General features: G+C 39.8%; 1 pseudogene; it reads right to left on the bottom strand.

Annotated features, from left to right (window-relative positions):
• LOC124776171 overlaps positions 1 to 21,533 on the bottom strand; it is a 64,479-nt pseudogene that overhangs the window by 27,759 nt on the left and 15,187 nt on the right.

Genomic DNA, 21,533 nt, shown 5'->3' with positions numbered 1-21,533 from the left:
GTTGGTGAGTCATTTGCTACATTGTGGCCCACCTGTTCACTGCTAAAGCCATGCTAGTCAGTGGTAACCCCTGTCAATGATATCCTGTTGCCCATAGCAGTTCACTCTGCTGATTGTGGTAGTAATTTCCTTGAATAAATCTGCTCACAGTACACCTTTGACACTGTGGTACAAGAAAGCCCAATGACTACACACCCTTATAGAATATGTGTCTTGACCCATGGGTACCCACGATATGGCAGTGATAAAACCACCCTGTGATCAACTGTCACACTGCAGCTGTAAGCTGCACCTCCTTTTTCAGAATACTCAGGTTTATTAATTTGAAGTAAATCAGATCTTTTGAAGGAAGATTTAACAAAAAGAGCACATCCAGGAAAGGATGAAAGCATGTCTAATTAACTGGAACACAAAATTAATAATTAGTGGTGACAAAGATCCTCTGCAATAAAAAATAATGTCCACTTACTTCATGTATTAGTCTTCAAGTGACAGAATATATGTAACTGTGTCCTTCTTATTTACACTGATTAAACAATGTAAAATCCAGGTAGGAATATCAACAGTGCAGGGAAAGATAGATCACTATTTACCGTAAAGAAAATAAAGTTGCACACAGGCACAACACACAAGCAAGCACACTGCGTGCGCACGCACGCACGCACACACAGAGAAAAAAAAACTGCCAAGTCCAGCAGCTAGGGGCAAGCTGCTGGAGTTGGCAGTCATATGTGTGTGACATGTGCTTGCCTGTGTGTATGAATGTGTGTGTTTCTCTGTATCTCTTTTGCTGATGAAGGCTGTGGCCGAAAGCTTTGTGTAAGTGCCTTTTTAATTGTGCCTGTCTACAATGTAACATGTCTCCTTTACAGTAAGCAGCAATCTATGTTTTCCTATATTTTTCATTTACACAGATGTAATTAACAAATCAGAGTCTATTTATTCCAGAGAAGTGACAGTTTGTTCATGACAGTTCAGCACAAATCTGATTTTTTATATACAGCAAGGCTACCTATAAATTATTCTGTGTGCCAGTGTTCATGCTGACTATAGGGATTCACACTGATCATGTGTAATTTGACATCTGGTCCTGTAAACTTACTTCTGCTCAACGTGAAAAATTCTCCAATCCACGTTTTGTAATTAACCTTAACATATCAAATAATGCACCCTTCAATATAACTGCTTATTGTCCACTTCCCATCACTCTATTCCCACTGTCAACCTAGCTGACCTCTACTTCTAATCCAAAAACCATGGTTGACTCAATGTTTGCTATTGCAAGCTATTGCTATTGCAACACAAAAGTGCCAGAGGCACCAGTAATGATAGATAATTAAAAATACTAGAAAGTAAGGCTCACCGGTTAGTTCATGCTAAGACAAACACTACAAGTGTCTAAGACACTGCGCTCTCACACAAGTACGAGGTCTGAATACATTCCAGTTACGATACACTAAACTATTTCATTCACGGTGGCAATATACATACTCTCTCCCCAATAAACAGAATAGTTATAACTCAATTGTTCACAAGTGTATATTATGACTCTTGCCACAGCTATGCAGTCAGTATGCCACAGGCGTGCCATAGAAAGGGATCAGGTTCAATTCCTTGTAGAGCCGGGAAATTCTGCTCGGTGGACAGACTGGAATAGGGTACACTCTGCTTGTAGTTCCAGCTGAGGAGCTACTCAAGTGAGAAGTAGTGTCTTCAACTTCTGGAAGTTGATAACAGCCTGGAGAGTTGTATACTGACCCCCTAACTCTCCATAGATATATAGTAGAGGACATCTCTCGAAGAGCATTGCGTGGTCTTCTGGGCCCAATGCAGAGTTCCTTTATCAATGTATATTGTATATCACCACTTGTACACACTCATCAGCACAGTACCATATTGTCTCTTCACGTGGCAAATTTTTATTCCCTTATTTCTAGATCAACATTTTTCCTCTTCTTCTTTTTTTTTATTTATTTTTTTTTTATTTTTTTTATTTTTTTTATTTTTTTTAAACTATCATTACTTGTACCACACATATTCCACACAGTTTATGCTCACTCCTTCAATGATACTGCCCATCCTTCTCTAGTGTGCGAGTTGTCCCTGCTTTCCTGTGTGTTTGTTGGTTTAAACACCCTTGTTTCAGAAGAGAGTGACAGCTTAGATACAGTCTTGTCAACATTTTGTATTTTTATTTAGCAATTATTGTTTGAGCCTTATAGGTGAATGTCACAAGATATTGTCAACCACTGCATTCACTAGATTGGAATGGGGTTCATGGTAACTTATTAATTCATTTTTTAAGTTGCTGTTATCTTTTTCATCCTATCTTGGACTAGCTTTTCCATACTCCCACTCTATTTTACGTAGTCAAACAGTTATCTGCCCTTGCAAACTTGCTCCTTTACTACCAAGTTAACTAATACTGGGCAGCCTAACAGAAGTTCCAATATCCAGTCTTTCACCACAATTCACCTACACACACTTTTCACTCACTGATTTTCTTTTTTCAATGTCATAAATATTTTGCTTTCACAGACTGCTGTGCTTTGAACATAAAATTGTAGGAACATCTGCCTCACATGTCAGTTTTTTTTTATTTATTAAAGAATATGTTCCTTGCTTATTCCTATCTGCTTCTGATACATTTCCATTCTCACTTTTATTTTGTTTTGATCCATTTCTTTTTTCTTTGATAGACAAGTCAAACAACAATGGCAATATGTTGCAGCCCCCTGTGTTTCACCCTACTTACTACGAACTTACTTTTCTTAGCTTCCAATTTCATTAGTCATTTGGTTTCTAAGATACTTAAATTGATTGTTTGACACTGTATTTTTATATCTTATTTTACCTTCAGTTGATAAAGGATTTCTGTTATGCTCACAAAGAGAGAGCTGATTCTTCCCACCCCCTACCCCCCTTACCTTGTCCTGAAACAAACTTATCGCCAAGTATCTTGCAGTTTTTTTCCTATTATTAATCTCTTAGTCTAGTCATCAATTTAAAAGTGTCAGTTGTTGGTCCCATTGTCTAATAATTTGTACATTTATACACAGGAAGTTCCAATTTTTATTTGGAACATATAGACTCTGATAATCATGAATCACAGTTCAAATGGCTCTGGGCACATGGGACTTAACATCTGAGCCAAGGCAGGATTCAAACCTGCGACCGTAGCAGTCGCGCGGTTCTGGACTGAAGCGTCTAGAACCGCTCGGCAACGGTGGCTGGCGAATCATAGTTACCATCACATGGACAGAAATACTGTGTTAACTTTATTACAACCAAGGGACATAGCTAAAAATGTCTTTACATAATTTCCAGTCCTGATTACTTTCCTTTAATTTAATCTCACAAATAGGTTAGTGTAACATGATGTTGACAGAGGCAAATTATATATACTCACAAATTATTTAGCTAGAGGTATCTGGTTTGTATGTCTGGGAGGGAGGAGGGTGCAAGCTGAAAACTTCAAGAAAAGATTACTCATTTCATACCTGCTGGATTTAACTGCAGTTTATCTCTTCCATATACCAACCACATACCTAATGTGCATGGCAAACAGTTTAAAAGTATTATTCTATACTCAGCATTTGGAACTATCAGTTCCTTCATGAGAGAGGAAAGAGGGATAAGTTCCTGAAGATCTGAAAGGTCACTCGGACTCCACGACTAATGTGAGGACAAGAGGAACGAATGTGTCTATAAGAAGTTTTGGAATTTCACCTCCTGAACGTAAAATACTGATCAGTCTGTCAGTCTTCTAGTAATTTTATGGTTTCCTCACATGAATTTTCACTTGGACACGATTATTCTATGTTTCATCACTCACCTGAGAGATATCTCTGAATTCCCAAAGAGACACACCTCCAAATTGCCATCAGCTGTTATCCGTAAATGGTTGCACGTGCCACAGAAGTGTTCACTCATTGAGGTAATAAATCCCACACATCCCTTGAAGCCCAGGACATGGTATGCCTGCAAAAAGAAATTGTAAGAAAATAGCTACTGCTGTTGTGAAAATACTATAAATGTGTTGCTCACCAAGTGGAGGAAGGAGAAAACGTGCATTAAGGGGAGTTTGAACAACCTATCCTGACAATGTTAAATTTAGTGACTTAACTTCCCCGTATTTCAGGAACAACTGTAGCCATTGACAAGAAACTTTTACAGCACATTAAACTATATGTTCTGAGTCTTACAATAATTGCATTTCAGCCACTGCTTTTGGAAATACAATTTTTTAATTACACAGTTAAAATTTTGTGTACTTTTTTGTATGTTATTCTAAATAATTTTATTTATACATAACATTATTTCTTTCAGTTAAGAAGACTCAGGATACGTATGTTATTACTCCCTAAAAATTTGAATTCGCTACTCGAAGTAGTTTCTGAGATTTAGGAAAAAATGCAAGAGAAAATGTAAATTTTCAGGAAGAGTTTTTAATGTTTTAATAGACTGTAACTCAATATATGCTTAACATTTTATTTTTAGTCACTCAGAAGCACCCTGCACCATACTGTATATCATCCTCTTGATCTTTTTTAAGTTTTTTCTTGTTTTCTTCTTTCTGGACTCCGCAGTGGCCAACTGTGCTGCATACTTTGCTTTACCAATGCAAACCTTGTCCATCCATTCAAATTCTCTGATGCAGTTTGCTCCAGAATTAATTCCCATATGTTGTAGCAGTTTCACGCTACCAATGTTGCCATCATTAAAAGCAATAACAGCATAACTGACCCCCACTTTAGTGTCTTCATTACGAGAAAATCATTTTTTGGTCTACATCTACATCTACATCCATACTCCTCAAGCCACCTGACGGTGTAGGGTACCTTGAGTACCTCTATTGGTTCTCCCTTCTATTCCAGTCTCGTATTGTTTGTGGAAAGAAGGATTGTCGGTATGCCTCTGTGCGGGCTCTAATGTCTCTCATTTTATCCTCATGGTCTCTTCGCGGGATATACGTAGGAGGGAGCAATATACTGCTTGACTCCTCGGTGAAGGTATGTTCTCGAAACTTCAACAAAAGCCCGTACCGAGCTACTGAGCGTCTCTTCTGCAGAGTCTTCCACTGGAGTTTATCTAACATCTCTGTAATGCTTTCGCGATTACTAAATGATCCTATAACGAAGCATGCTGCTCTCTGTTGGATCTTCTCTATCTCTTCTATCAACCCTATCTGGTACGGATCCCACACTGCTGAGCAGTATTCAAACAGTGGGCGAACAAGTGTACTGTAACCTAATTCCTTTGTTTTCGGATTGCATTTCCTTAGGATTCTTCCAACGAATCTCAGTCTGGCATCTGACTTACCGACGATCAACTTTATATGATCATTCCATTTTAAATCACTCCTAATGCATACTCCCAGATAATTTATGGAATTAACTGCTTCCAATTGCTGACCTGCTATATTGTAGCTAAATGATATGGGATCTTTCTTTCTATGTATTCGCAGCACATTACACTTGTCTACATTGAGATTCAATTGCCATTCCCTGCACCATGCATCAATTCGCTGCAGATCATCCTGCATTTCAGTACAATTTTCCATTGTTGCAACCTCTCGATATACCACAGCATCATCCGCAAAAAGCCTCAGTGAACTTCCGATGTCATTCACAAGGTCATTTATGTACATTGTGAATAGTAACTGTCCTACGACACGCCCCTGCAGCACACCTGAAATCACTCTTACTTCAGAAGACTTCTCTCCATTGAGAATGACATGCTGCGTTCTGTTATCTAGCAACTCTTCAATCCAATCACATAATTGGTCTGATAGTCCATATGCTCTTACTTTGTTCATTAAACGATTGCGGGGAACTGTATCGAACGCCTTGTGGAAGTCAAGAAACACAGCATCTACCTGGGAACCCGTGTCTATGGCCCTCTGAGTCGCGTGGACGAATAGCACGAGCTGGGTTTCACCCGATCGTCTTTTTCGAAACCCTTGCTGATTCCTACATAGTAGATTTCTAGTTTACAGAAAAGTCATAATACTCGAACATAATACATGTTCTAAAATTCTACAACTGATCGACGTTAGAGATATAGGTCTATAGTTCTGCACTTCTGTTCGACGTCCCTTCCTGAAAACGGGGATGACCTGCGCCCTTTTCCAATTCTTTGTAACGCTATGCTCTTGCAGAGACCTACGGTACACTGCTGCAAGCAGGGGGACAAGTTCCTTCGCATACTCTGTGTAAAACTGAACTGGTATCCCATCAGGTCCAGCGGCCTTTCCTCTTTTGAGTGATTTTTATAGTTTCTTTATCCCTCTGTCATCTATTTCAATATCTACCATTTTGTCATCTGTGTGACAATCTAGAGAAGGAACTACAGTGCAGTCTTCCTCTGTGAAACAGCTTTGGAAAAAGACATTTAGTATTTCGGCCTTTAGTCCATCATCCTCTGTTTCAGTACCTTTTTGGTCACAGAGTGTCTGGACATTTTGTTTTGATCCACCTACCGCTTTGACATAAGAGCAAAATTTCTTAGGATTTTCTGCCAAGTCAGTACATAGAACTTTACTTTCGAATTCATTTAACACCTCTCGCATGGCCCTCCTCACATTACATTTCGCTTCGCGTAATTTTTGTTTGTCTGCAAGGTGTTGGCTATGTTTATGTTTGCTGTGAAGTTCCCTTGGCTTCCGCAGCAGTTTTCTAACTCGGTTGTTGTACCACGCTGGCTCTTTTCCATCTCTTACGATCTTGCTTGGCACATACTCATCTAATGCATATTGTACGATGGTTTTGAACTTTGTCCACTGATCCTCAACACTATCTGTACTTAAAACAAAACTTTTGTGTTGAGCCATCAGGTACTCTGAAATTTGATTTTTGTCACTTTTGCTAACCAGAAAAATCTTCGTACCTTTTTTAATATTTCTATTTACGGCTGAAATCATCGATGCAGTAACCACTTTATGATCACTGATTCCCTGTTCTGCGTTAACTGTTTCAAATAGTTCAGGTCTGTTTGTCACTAGAAGGTCTAATATGTTATCGCCACGAGTCAGTTCTCTGTTTAACTGCTCAAGGTAGTTTTCAGATAAAGCTCTTAAAAAATTTCACTGGATTCTTTGCCCCTGCCATCCGTTATGAAAGTTTGAGTCTCCCAGTCTGTATCCGGCAAATTAAAATCTCCACCCAGAACTATAACATGGTGGGCAAATCTACTCGAAATATTTTCCAAATTATCCTTCAGGTGCTCAGCCACAACAGCTGCTGAGCCAGGGGGCCTATAGAGACATCCAATTACCATGTCTGAGCCTGCTTTAACCGTGACCTTCACCCAAATTATTTCACATTTCGGATCTCCGTCAATTTCCTTCGATACTATTGCACTTCTTATCGCTTTAAACATGCCTCCCCCTTCACTGTCCAGCCTGTCTCTGCGGTATACATTCCAATCTGAGTTTAGAATTTATTAATGTTTACATCCGGTTTCAGACAACTTTCTGTCCCTAGTACTATGTGGGCATTGTGAGCGTTTATTAATCAGAGCAGTTCCGGGACCTTTCTATAGATGCTCCTGCAGTTTACTATTAGCACATTAATATTGTTATTCCCTGTTGCATTTTGTCTACTTCTACCTTGCCGCATCTCAGGAGATGTCTTGTCGGGCCTAGGGAGGGAATTCTCTAACCTAAAAAACCCACATGTGCACTCCACACATACTCTGCTACCCTTGTAGCCGCTTCCTGCATGTAGTGCACGCGTGACCTATTCAGGGGGACCCTACTTTTCTCCACCCGATAGCGGAGGTTGAGAAATTTGCACCCCAGATCTCCGCAGAATCGTCTGAGTCCCTGGTTTAAGCCTTCCACTCGGCTCCAAACCAGAGGACCACTATCGGTTCTGGGAACGATACTACAAATAGCTAGCTCAGATTCCACCCCGCGAGGCTTTCCGCCTTCACCAACTCCGCTAACTGCCTGTACGAACTGAGGATGACCTCTGAACCCAGACGGCAGGAGTCATTGGTGCCGACATGAGCAACAATTTGCAGTCGGGTGCACCCAGTGCTCTCTATCACTGCCGGCACAGCCTCCTCCACATCTCGGATGAGACCCCCGGCAAGCAGACAGGGTGAACACTGACCTTCTTCCCCGACCTTTCCGCTATTTCCCTAAGGGGCTCCATCACCCGCCTAACGTTGGAGCTCTCAATAACTAATAAACCCCTCCCCCCATGTGCCTGCTCGGACCTTGCTGAAGGAGTGGCCACATGTCCACTCACAGGCAGAATGGGCGATGCCACACGGCCAGCCTCCACACTGACCCTCCGCCTCGTGCGCCGCGAATGCCGCTGAACCCGCCACTCCCCTTGGGAAGAGGGTGGCCCAACCGCACCCGGTACCCACAAAGATGTGTCGACAGAAGGGTCAGTGGGTGAAGCATGTAACACCTGGGGTGTACCATGCAATGCACCAGACTCCCCACTGCCGCTACACTCCAAGGCAACAGCCTGAAGACAGCTAACTGCGGCCATCAACACGTTCAGCTGTTCGTGAACAGTGGCCAGCTCCTCCTGTGTCCGTACACAGCAGTCACACATCCTATCCATACAAAGAAATCAATTTACTGTAGAGAGTTAATCAACTTATAACTGGACTGCTAATTCACTAAAGGCGGCTGATAGTTGACTAAACTGTGGTTACTAGACACTTCCTGTAGAAAACAATGAAAATAGCACTACCTGTCTCTGGACTGTATTCAAAACAAACACTAGCACTACTGGCACTATGGCTGACTAAACGGACTCTCTCTGACTGTATTCAAAACAAACACAAAATCTATGGAACACTATTACTAGCACTCGACAATTAAAGCTTCCTAAAAGCAAAAACACACGGAAGAAGAAGTGACAAGTAAGAAAAATAGAGTTAATACTTAAACTAGCGTAGCTCACTGCACAGCAGACGTGACGCAGACGGCAGTTACGATGACACTGACACTATAAGATTATTGAACGACTCATTGGGATTTTGAGTCTGACAATGCAGACACTTCTTCAATAATTCAGGATTGCCAGGTCTCTGTAAACAGGTTTTATGATATCCACAACTGCTGCTGGGATAGAATGTTTATGGCTGTATGACCTGTTTGAGTACTGGGCATTGCGGTAATTGCACCATGAACCAGATCCAGGAGGGCAAAGATGGTGTACTGGTTTATCATCAGCTGACAGTCTCTGGAAGAAGGTAGCCCATACTGCCTGCTTCATTTTCAACAAATCCTCAGTATTATTTCTAATGGCAATCTCATAATACTGTTGTAGTTCATCAATCATTTTGTCTGTCAGCCTGCTACTTATGGTCTTACCACCTGAAAGTTTCTTGTCTCTCAAACTTTGTTTCAACTTCCTCAATCTGGTACCCATCCTCTTCTGGACATGACCAACACATTCCATTTCTGTGATAAGCTTCTCACCATAAGGCTGAGTGGCTACTACACTGTTATATGCATTTGAGTCTGCCTAACCTAAGAACTTAGTGTAACACACTCGCCTTTAGTTTACAGATCGATTATAAATTTCAACAGCTGCACAGGCCTCCGTACGACTAGTTGTCCTTCATAATTTCTGTCACAGATATGCCCTTCTTCATTCCCTGATTTATACTTATAACAATGTTTGGTTAAAATCTGGAAATCTATTAGCTTTCCAGTATCCACACTGGTCACTGTAGCAACAGAATTCTTAGAACTGCAGCTGCGCTTCTACCAAGTGCCCCAAAAGCTACTGATATGTCAATCATACCATCGTTTATTTCAGCAGCTTCATTTGCAGCACCCTTAATTGACTCACATGCAGCAGATTTCACAGCAGCTCCAATAAATCCTGCATACTTGTCCATTTTACAAAGTGGGCGTGGCATATACATCATGACACACATTGTTTCTGCTGCAGTGTGTCCTTTGCCAATAGCTCTCAATCCATAAAACCACCTAACATTTATTTCAAAATAATTATCTTTACACTTATCAGAATTCCAAAATGAATGAGTATATTTGCAACTGGCAGAATTAATGATAAGTTTCCTGGCTTGTCCATTTGATACCTCAATGTCCTCATGTAAACTAACTGGCCCTCCACATACATACAGCACACACATTCACATAACATCCCTATTAGGATGTGTAAATGTATCAGAATACAACCTAACCTACCGTTTACATGAGGTTTGTTTTGAGATAACTGTGTTATCACTATGTTTCATTTTAATCTTCGAAGCACTAATGGGTGTTTCGCTAGATACTCATGAGTTTGCCAGTATTTCATTGTCTGTAACTTCACACACCACATGCTGAACACAATGTTTCTCTTTATTCAAAAATTTATTACCATAAAACCCACATTTCTTAAAAACACTTCATTTTGGAGTCATACTTTTTGAGAGATTTACCAGTCTATTCATCACTTTTCCTCGGAAAAACGTTAGCACTTCGATATACAAAGCATGTTTATACTATGAAAAGATACGATACTATTTTTGACACTGCTACCAATACAAACACATAATTTAACCTTCATAACACAGCAATCCACAGCTTTCTACAGGGTGGTCCATTGATAGTGACCGGGCCAAATATCTCACGAAATAAGCATCAAATGAAAAAACTACAAAGAACAAAATTCGTCTAGCTTGAAGGGAGAAACCAGATGGCGCTATGGTTGGCCTGCTAGATGGCACTGCCATAGGTCAAACTCATATCAACTGCATTTTTTAAAAATAGGAATCCCCATTTTTTTATTACATATTCATGTAGTACATAAAGAAATATGAATGTTTTAGCTGGACCACTTTTTTCGCTTTGTGATAGATGGGGCTGTAATAGTCAAAAATGGTTCAAATGGCTCTGAGCACTATGGGACTTAACTTCTGAGGTCATCAGTCCCCTAGAACTTAGAACTACTTAAACCTAACTAACCTAAGGACATCACACACATCCATGCCCGAGACAGGATTCGAACCTGCGACCGTAGCGGTCGCGCATTTCCAGACTGTAGTGCCTAGCACCGCTCGGCCACTCTGGCCAGCTGCTGTAATAGTCACAAACATGTTAGTATGTGGTATCACATAACATTCCGCCAGTGCGGACGGTATTTGCTTCATGATACATTACCCGTGTTAAAATGGACTGTTTACCAATTGCAGAAAAGGTCGATATCGTGTTGATGTATGGCTATTGTGATCAAAATGCCCAAGGGGCGTGTGCTATGTATGCTGCTCGGTATCCTGGATGACATCATCGAAGTGTCCGGACCATTCGCCGGATAGTTACAATATTTAAGGAAACAGGAAGTGTCCAGCCTCATGTGAAACCCCAACCACGACCTGCAACAAATGATGATGCCCTAGTAGGTGTTTTAGCTGCTGGGGTAGCTAATCCACACATCAGTAGCAGACAAATTGCGCGAGAATTGGGAATCTCAAAAACGTCGGTGTTGAGAATGCTACATCAACATCGATTGCACCCGTACCATATTTTTATGCACCAGGAATTGCATGGCAATGACTTTGAACGTCATGTACAGTTCTGCCACAGGGCACAAGAGAAATTACGGGACGATGAAAGATTTTTTGCATGCGTTCTATTTAGCGATGAAGCATCATTTACCAACAGCAGTAACCTAAACCGCCATAATATGCACTATTGGCCAACGGAAAATCTACGATGGCAGCAACAAGTGGAACAGCAGCGACCTTGGCAGGTTAATGTATGGTGTGGCATTAAGGGAGGAAGGATAATTGGCCCCCATTTTATCGATGGCAATCTAAATGGTGCAATGTATGCTGATTTCCTGCGTAATGTTCTACCAATGTTACCACAAGATGTTTCACTGCATGACAGAATGGCGATGTACTTCCAACATGATGGATGTCCAGCACATAGTTTGCGTGCGGTTAAAGCAGTATTGAATAGCATATTTCATGACAGGTGGATTGGTCGTCAAAGCACCATACCATGGCCCGAACGTTCACCGGATCTGACGTCCCCAGATTTCTTTCTGTGGGGAAAGTTGAAGGATATATGCTATCGTGATCCACCGACAATGCCTGACAACATGCGTCAGTGCATTGTCAATGCATGTGCGAACATTACGGAATGCGAACTACTCACTGTTGAGAGGAATGTCATTACATGTATTGCCAAAGGCATTCAGGTTGACAGACATCATTTTGAGCATTTATTGCATTAATGTGGTATTTACAGGTAATCACGCCGTAACAGCATGCGTTCTTAGAAATGATAAGTTCACAAAGGTACATGTATCACATTGGAACAACCGAAATAAAATGTTCAAATGTACCTACATTCTGTATTTTAATTTAAAAAACCTACCTGTTACCAACTGTTCGTCTAAAATTATGAGACATATGTTTGTGACTATTACAGCGCCATCTATCACAAAGCAAAGAAAGTGGTCCAACTAAAACATTCATATTTCTTTACGTATTACACTAATATGTAATAAAAAATGGGGTTCCTATTTAAAAAAACACAGTTGATATCAGTTTGACCTATGGCAGCGCCTTATAGCAGGCCAACCATTGCGCCAGCTGGTTTCCCCTTTCGAGCTAGACAAATTTCGTTCTTTGTAGTTTTTTCATTTGACACTTATTTCGTGAGATATTTGGCACGGTCACAATCAATGGACTACCCTGTATATAAAAAATTACCGATTTTATTAGGTCTTGAAGTAATGCATGTAAAAATTTTAACATTTTCAACTGGTGTAGATTATATTTTAGAAAATAAAATAAAATACTTCCCATGCAAGTTTATAAGTAATATACATATCATTTTATTTGGAAAATTGCAAATTTTATAATCAGATAAAAACTCGAAAAAAAGAACAAGAATGTTTTCCCCTTCTAACTCCCCTTAAAGTTACGGAAATGTGCTAGCTTTCGGAGCCAGTGGCTTCTTCTTCTGGCAGAAACAATGAAGGGGAAGGACCCAGGCCAGGACAGACTTACTGAATGGGATGAGAAATATGTAACTAAACCAGTCCATCTCTCATACCACCAGCAGATGTGAAGTATTCTTGTGATTGGTAGTAAGTCATAAACATTAAATTATTTTCAATGTATGTTCATATGTAATACTTCACGTACCTTTGAGGTATCATTGGGCCCATTGGGAAGAGGATCAAAATCAGGCCACTGCTTTCTAATTATTTGGAGCATTTCACTAAATGAGACCATCTTCACATCATTCCATTTGTTGCCGCTGAAAGGCATGTACTCGATAAATCTTACATCAACATTTTACTCTTTTGTTAACTCCACAAAACTGCACACTTCATCTTCATTAAAATCTCGCATTACAACACAATTCATCTGTGGAAGAAAGACACCATTAAAAACTTGGTATCAGATAAAGCTTGGTTTAAACAGAGTTTGAAAGACTTTTCGATAGGCAACTCATCCTACTCTATAGATGAATATCTTAACAGTGGCTGTTAGGCCAGCTTAAATAAGAATGTCTGTTAGATTTCAGTTCTGAGAGCACTTTGTCATAACAGTCAAGATTATGTACTTTTTGTTTGATAAATTTATTAATAGTGCATAACAATGTTTCAGTCTGACAGCGTATCAATTCTGAAAATATTAGCTGTTCCAGTTTGTATTGTATTCACCTAGTTTGACAATCTCCTTACAAATGATCAGGGTATTCAAATGTTTTATATTTTTTATGTTATACTTTCTGGCATGTTACTCACCCATGAGAATCATCTCATGTTTTGGGTCTTGGAACAAAAGCTGAATCTAATCTAATCTAACCTACAAAATAATGGTTCTACAAGTCTGTTGTTATATTTGTATACCTCACTGATTCTGTTAAATTAATCTTTTTCTCTCTTTTTAGAGAATGTGGGAATTTATCTTAGCATGCCAAGCTGTTAACCTTCTTAACAATTTACGAAAATTAAACTACATACATCTCCAATCTTTTTCCCCACTCCAACGCACACATCTTTTGCTGAAGGTATTATTTTAACTATTACATTAAATTATGAAGCTTTCTTGAAACTGTGCTGCCATTTGTGAAACAAATTTAAAAGTGTTCTCAAATAAAAGGTCTTCACAGAAGGAGCATTTAGTATCTGTGCAGGTGGTATCACTGACAGCCTTCATATAAACAAGCCCAAATGGTAGAACATCCTTATTTACACACACACGCAATGGCAGAAAAAAGGAAAAGAGCACACCTTTCATTCAAGCATTGAATATATAAACTGATGAGACAAAACACTATGACCTCCTGTTTGATAATGTGTTTGTCCACTGTTGGAACACAATACAGCAGTGATTTTGTGTGGGACAAGTTCAACAAATTTCAGGTATGTTCCCAGCATTATGTGAGGTATGTTCCCAGCATGTCTAAGCACAGGTCATGTAATTCCCATAAATTGGAGATCAGTGGTTTCTGGGTGCAGAACTGGTATCTGATAGCATCGCAGATGTATTTCATCAGATTCAGAAGGGGTGAATTTGATTCTGGCCTCGTGACACTGAAAGTCATATTGTTGAAACATGTCACCTTCATTAGGGACAGGGTGCGGACAGTGCACAATAATGTTCACACAGAACAAAGCTGTTATGGAGCCTTCAGTTACTACCACAGGACCCACAGAAGACCAGGTGAATGTCCTCCATAGCATAATATTGCTCCCACTGGCCTACGTCTGTAGCAAAGTGCACCTTTCTAGCACCAATTCACTCTGTTGACAGTGTATGTGCACAAAACCGCCAAGCAGGTGTAATGCGAAACATGAATGATTCAACCAGATGACACATTTCTATTGATTCACTGCCCAATCTCAATGCTCCTGAGCCACAGAAATTGTAATTCAACAGTGTTGTCAACATAGGAACATACAGGGGTTGTCTGCAGCAGAGCCCTATGTTTAACAATGTGCAATGAATGGTGTGCTCTGAAATACTCGTGCTTCCACCAGCACTGTGTCATCAGACCTGCCACAGAAATTAGCTTTCTCAGCCGAATGTCATCTTTTTTAAAGGAACCATCCCAGAATTTGTCTTAAATCATTTAGGGAAATCGAGGAAAAGCCAAATTTTGGTGGCCCGATGGGACTCGGGTCCGTTGTCCTCTCGAAGGCAAGTCCACTGTCTGACCACTGTGGTGGCATGAGCTAGTCTTAATTAAGCCAGAAAATCCTGGGAAATGCTGACATACTTATTGATTTAAGATATAACAATTTAAAACAATCCTTTCATGAATTTCACTACAATTTTCTGCTCTTTTGAAAAAAAATTTCTTTTGACTGTTTTGATATTGTTTAGTATGTTTAAATAATGATGGCAGTCTCTATAAAAGGGCAGTTTGACTTTTAAGTTTAGTTATACTGTTTTAAACTACATCCTTCATCTATTTGTCCACACAGAAGTGCTATAGGATATAACTTGAAGACTATGGTGAGGTGGTGGGGGACAGTCATGTGTTGAGAAGGTGGTGCTGCCAGAAATGAAGTGTGACACTGCATACAGGGAGAATAAAAATACTCTATTCCATATTCATTTACAATCTAATTCTGGCCCCCATATGGTTTTACTTTTCTCCAATAAGAAAAAAGAAATTGTCAGTAACTGTCTTTATAAGGTCTTAAAAGGAAACAAACAATAGAAAATCTAGGCTGGAATAATGACCATATTATAAAAAAGATACATTGCTATTCACAGTATACAGGAGATGTTAGGTCACAGACAAGCACAACAAAAAGACTACTAAACACGTAAGCTTTCGATCAGAAAGTCTTCTTCCAAAGTGGACAAAACACACACACACACACACACACACACACACACATGACCGTTGTTTCTCCCATGATGCGCAGTTGCTCCCAGTCTGGCCCTAGCAGCCAGAGACAGTGGTCATGTATGTGTGATTTGCATTTGCGCGCATGTATATATGTGTGTGTGTGTGTGTGTGTGTGTGTGTGTGTGTGTGTGTGTGTGTGTGTGTGTGTATGTGTGTATGTGCATTACTTCTGCAAACCTTTCAGAAAGGACACGGTATGCACTTCATTCAGCAAGATGAGTAATAAACAATATTAGCAATACTGCATCAAACTTGTTCACTTTCATCTTTGGATTAAACATTCGATTTCAGAGAGTACAGAATTTGGCAGAATCAAATTTTGGGGATATGTGTAACTGGGACAGTGGCATATTTTTCACCCATTCAACAAACTAAGCACTGCTGATTGCTACTTTTATTGTGTCTGCTGTTGCAATGCATATATGAAACTGTAAGTGCAGCATCTATGATGGAATAAAATGTTATACAAATGAAACAAACTCTCGTTCAGAACATGTTCTCTCATACAGTCTATTATTTGGTTCTTGTTGATCATTATCAAAGAAAGCACCAGTGTAAGTAACAAGAAATCGTAGTCTCTTGCCATTGTTTCGCTAATGAGATGATTTCTCTCTCTTTTCTTCTTTCACAAAGAAAAAGGAGCCACAATTGCACTTTGTGTGCCAGTTACTTTCCAATACATTGGCACCAGCTGATCTTATTTAAGAATACTCAACTTTCGTAGCCATACAGCACATCCTTTGCTTCCTGGCCTAAATCCAAGTTAACTCCCAGCCCCCCTGCCTCCCCCCCCCCCCCCCCACACACACGCCACTCCCACCCCTCTCCCCCCCCAAATCAGCTAGTTGTGTGCTGTTATCTCACGTCACACCCTAGTCTATGAGTGCCCAGCTGTCTGTCGCCTGACCCCTCTACCTGCACCCCTAGCTAGCCCACAGATGGCTCCCCACTCACCCACGAGCCACTAAATGCTTCCCTCCAAACCCCTCCCATCTCTCTCCATCTCTCACATTGCCTCAACCCACCCCATCCTACCCCACTCTAAAGCCCCACCTCACTCCAGAACACTCACCGTGGGCCAGTAAAGAGCTGGCAGTTGAGCGACCACAACATAAGGACACATGCGCGCGTGTGTGTGTGTGTGTGTGTGTGTGTGTGTGTGTGTGTGTGTGTGTGTGTGTGCGCGCATGTTTTCCCTACTTCCCTACAGCTATAAAAAGAAAGTGCATTCTGGAAGCTTGCCAAGCAACGTACCTTTTAGTTTGGAAGGTAGAAAATGAGGTACTGGTGGAAGTAAAGCTGTGAGGACGGGTCGTGAGTCATGCATGGATAGCTCAGATGGTAGAGCACTTGCCCACGAAAGGCAAAGGTCCCAAGTTTGACTCTTGGTCCGGCACACAGTTTTAATCTGCCACGAAGTTTCATATCAGTGCACACTCCACTGCACAGTGAAAATCTCATTCTACATACCTTTTGTTCGTGTGCCTATCGATGAGACAGTGCTTCTGCCTTTTGGTGAGCCATCTCCTTTATTCCTAAATAATTCGTAATTTTCAACAGAAACTTTCCGTACGTTATTATTGCATCCTACATTACAGTATGTAATTTCCACAATATGTGGTCATCTGTGAATATAATGGGGGTAACAACTGTAGGAGACCAAAAACTGACTGCAGTAGGCAAGTTCAAGTTATTGTACACTGCAGTAGTTATGCAGAGGTGAAGAGGGTCACACAGGATAGGCTAGCATGGGAAACTCCATGAAACCAATCTTCAGATGGAAGATCACAACAATAAAAACATTTGATTCAGCATACACCAGACTCCAAACAGCGTGCACAACCTGTATGCTCAGAAACACAGAAAATCATATTGGTTCCATCAGCAGGAAACTTCAGCCCATAATTGTTATGGAACACTGCGGTGATCTTGTTCATTAATAAAACCCAAAACTGGGGAGTAATAAGAGAGTATTGTTGTAACATCTTATCAACCTGGTTATCTAAATACATATTAAGAAGACTGGTAAAGTGTTATTTTAAAGCGCCACGAAAGTATTTGAGCAATGTATAAAATTAGAGAATCAGTGCATAATATTGAAAGCCTATCTACATTATCTATATCTGCATGACTAGTCTGTAATTCGCAATTAAATGCTGGCAGAGGGTTCAGAGAACCACCCTCAACCTATTTATCTACCATTACACTCCCCTACAGCATTTGAGGAAAAACAAACACTTCAATATTTCCGTACAAGCTCTGATTTCTCTTATTTTATTACAATGATCATTTCTCCCTATGTAAGAGGGCTCTAACAAAATATTTTCACATTCGGAGGAGAATGTTGATGATTGAAATTTTAAGAACCTGCTCCAGCAAAATGCTTTTGCTTTAATGACTGCCACCCCAATTCACATGCGATATCTGTGGCATGCACTTTCCTGTTTCCCAATAATACAAAATGAGCTGCCCTTCTTTGAACTTTTAAATGATGTCCTCTGTCAGTCCTACCTGGTAAGGATCCCATACCATGCAGAATACTCCAAAAGAGGACAGACAAGTATAGTTGTAGATAGTCTCTTTAGTAATCCTAATCTTCTAAATGTTTTACTATTAAATCACAGTCTTTTGTTTGCTTTCCCACCACATTATCTATGTGAGCATTCCAGTTTAACTTATTTGTAAATGTAATTCCTAAGTATTCAGTAGACTTCACAGCCTTTAGATCTGCGTGAATTATCATGTAACCAAAATTTAGTAGATGCCTTTAACTACTCATGCGGATGACATAACAATTTTTATTATTTAAGGTCAGTTACCACTTTTTGCATCATATGGATAGGTAGCCTAAATCATTTGGCAGTTCATTTTGATCATCTGATCACTTTACAAGACAGTAAATGATTTGCAAGACTGTAAATGATAGCATCATCTAAGAGGACTGCTCCGATTCTCTCTTAAATTCTTAATGTAGATCGGCAACAGCAGGTGGTCTATAACACTTCCTTGAGGAATGTCAGATATCACTTCTGTTTTACTTGACGATTTTCCATCAATTACTATGAACTGTGACGTTTCTGACAGGAAACCACACATCCAGTTGCACAACTGAGACAATACGCCATATGATTAGAAAATGCTTGTGAGGAACTGTTTCAAAAAGTCTTCTGGAAATCTACAAATATGGAATCAATTTGAGATCCCCAGTCGACAGCACTTATTACTTTGTGTGACTAAAGAGCTAGCTGTGTTTTAAAAGGTCGATATTTCTTAATCTATCTTGGCTATTTATCAATGAATCATTATCTTTGAGATAATTCATAATATTCAAACACAATATATGTTCCAAAATCCTAATGCAAATCAACATTAGTGATATGAGTCTGTTATTTAGTAGATTACTCCTCTTTTCTTTCTTGAGCATTGGTGTGACCTGAGCAACTTTTCAGTCTCTAGGTATGGATCTTTATCAAATGAGCGGCTATATATGATTTCTAATGGAGCTATTGTATCAGCATTCTCTGAAAGAAACATAACTGCTTTATTACACTGAGGAGAGCTACTACTAAGTTACTCACAGTTGCAGTTGTTCTTGATTTGAATACTGCAATATTTACTTTGTTGTCTTTGGTGAAGAAATTTCAGAAATCCGTGTTTAGTAACCCTGCTTTAGTAGCACTGTCATCAGTAACATTACCACAGCTATTGCGCAGTGAAGGTATTGGTTGTGTCTTGCCATTGGTGTACTACACATGCAACCAGAACCTCTTTGGATTTTCTTCCAGATTTCAAAACGAAGTTTCACTATGGGAACTATTAAACACATCTTGCACTGAAACCCACCGTAAGTTTCGAACTTCAGTAAAACATCGCTAATCTTGGAGATTTTGCATTCTTTTAAATTTTGACATGCTTTTTCTCATTGCTTCTGCAGCTGAGTTTTGACATATTTTGTGCACCACCCTTTTAATTTATTTGGTATCCTTTCAATTTATTTGGTATATATCTCATAATTGATGTCGATACTATTTCTCTGAATTTAAACCATGTCTGGTCTACACTTACATAGTCAGACTTGAAGGAGTAGAGACTTAGTAGAGACCGTCTCCTTGGAGGGCATCAAGTTAATTTTTATCTGCTTTCTCATTAAATGCCCTATTGTGTAGGGCTGAAAATTAATGGAGATAAGGCAAACAGAATGTGCAAAGTAAGTGGAAATTACTCGTCTCTTCCCCGATTACAGTGCAATAGAAGATACTACAAGATGTTGACAGATTTCCATATCTTGGTAGCTTTATATGTAATAATGAGGTCACAGATGCAGAAATCACCAGCAGAACTGGAAAATCAGTCCATATGGCAATTAGGTCTGTAATATGTCAACAAAGCTTTGACTGTACTCCTTTATCGTTTATATGTGTGAGACTTGGGAAATGTCAGTAAAATCAGCACACAGTCTCCATATTTTTCACCAACAATGCTAGAGATGAATTCTGAAGATGTTAACCCAACCAAGTTACAAACGATGAAGTGCTGAGAATACGACGTCTAGACAGCCTGCACAAAATTATTGTTGAAAGAAGACTGAAGATTGCAGGTTATGTTCTACGCATGTAAGGTGGAAGAATCCCAAAATCAACACTGTTGTGGAAATCAATGGACAGATACAGATGTACAGGAAGACCTTTTAACACTTGGAACTTTTGCAATGAATCTTCAATGCATGGACACAAACTTGGAGGAAGGTGAGAACGTGGCAGCTGATCGAGTGAACTAGTGGAAACCAGTTCCTTGTATGGTACACAGCAAATCTGAGTAAGTTATTAAGTAAGTAAGTAAGTAAGTAAAGTAAGTACAACTGGGGATTTTGCAAAACTGTTGGATGATCCATATTATTGTCTATATTTGACACTGTTGGACTTCTACCTTTTCCTTGATGTGTATTCTTCAAATTGTGAGTTTTATGAGAAAGCTGATAGGTACTTACCAATCAACCTTCCCTCACACGAACTGACATTGTCTCTTTGTAAATTCTACTGTGCTAACAATTATCTACTAAGAATCCTCGAGTAGGTCTCCGCAGCTCAAATGAGCCAGTTTCTTCTAAATTTCTGTCTTTGGCTATAATTGTCTTCCAAGTATGGTGACACAACATCCTGTCATGAAACTTTTGCCTTTACACTTGTTTACTTTTCTGGACACTGCCTTTTTCTGCACTGTGCACTAAATACACTATGTGATTAACGCCCAATCTCCAACAGCCAATCATGAACTGTAAACAGTTGTAAACTCCACCAGGGCACATAACAAACAATTAACATTTGTGTTTTAGTGTTCTAAGCTGTGAGGTCATCAGCAGACAAATAATTTAGTACCTATTCCTGGACAGCCGGAGTGGCCGTGCGGTTCTAGGCGCTACAGTCTGGAACCGAATGACCGCTACATTCGCAGGTTCGAATCCTGCCTCAGGCATGGATGTGTGTGATGTCCTTAGGTTAGTTAGGTTTAATTAGTTCTAAGTTCTAGGCGACTGATGACCTCAGAAGTTAAGTCGCATAGTGCTCAGAGCCATTTTAACCTATTCCTGACGTGCTGTTGTTTGGAACAACAACTGACATGATCCAAAATATTACTTTCTTTTATTATAGCTTCACTTTTATTTTGT

The sequence above is a fragment of the Schistocerca piceifrons genome, chromosome 2 (genome assembly GCF_021461385.2).
Source record: "Schistocerca piceifrons isolate TAMUIC-IGC-003096 chromosome 2, iqSchPice1.1, whole genome shotgun sequence".
NCBI lineage: Eukaryota > Metazoa > Arthropoda > Insecta > Orthoptera > Acrididae > Schistocerca > Schistocerca piceifrons.
The sequence above is the reverse complement of the archived record's forward strand: the minus strand, read 5'-3'. Positions and strand labels throughout refer to the sequence as shown.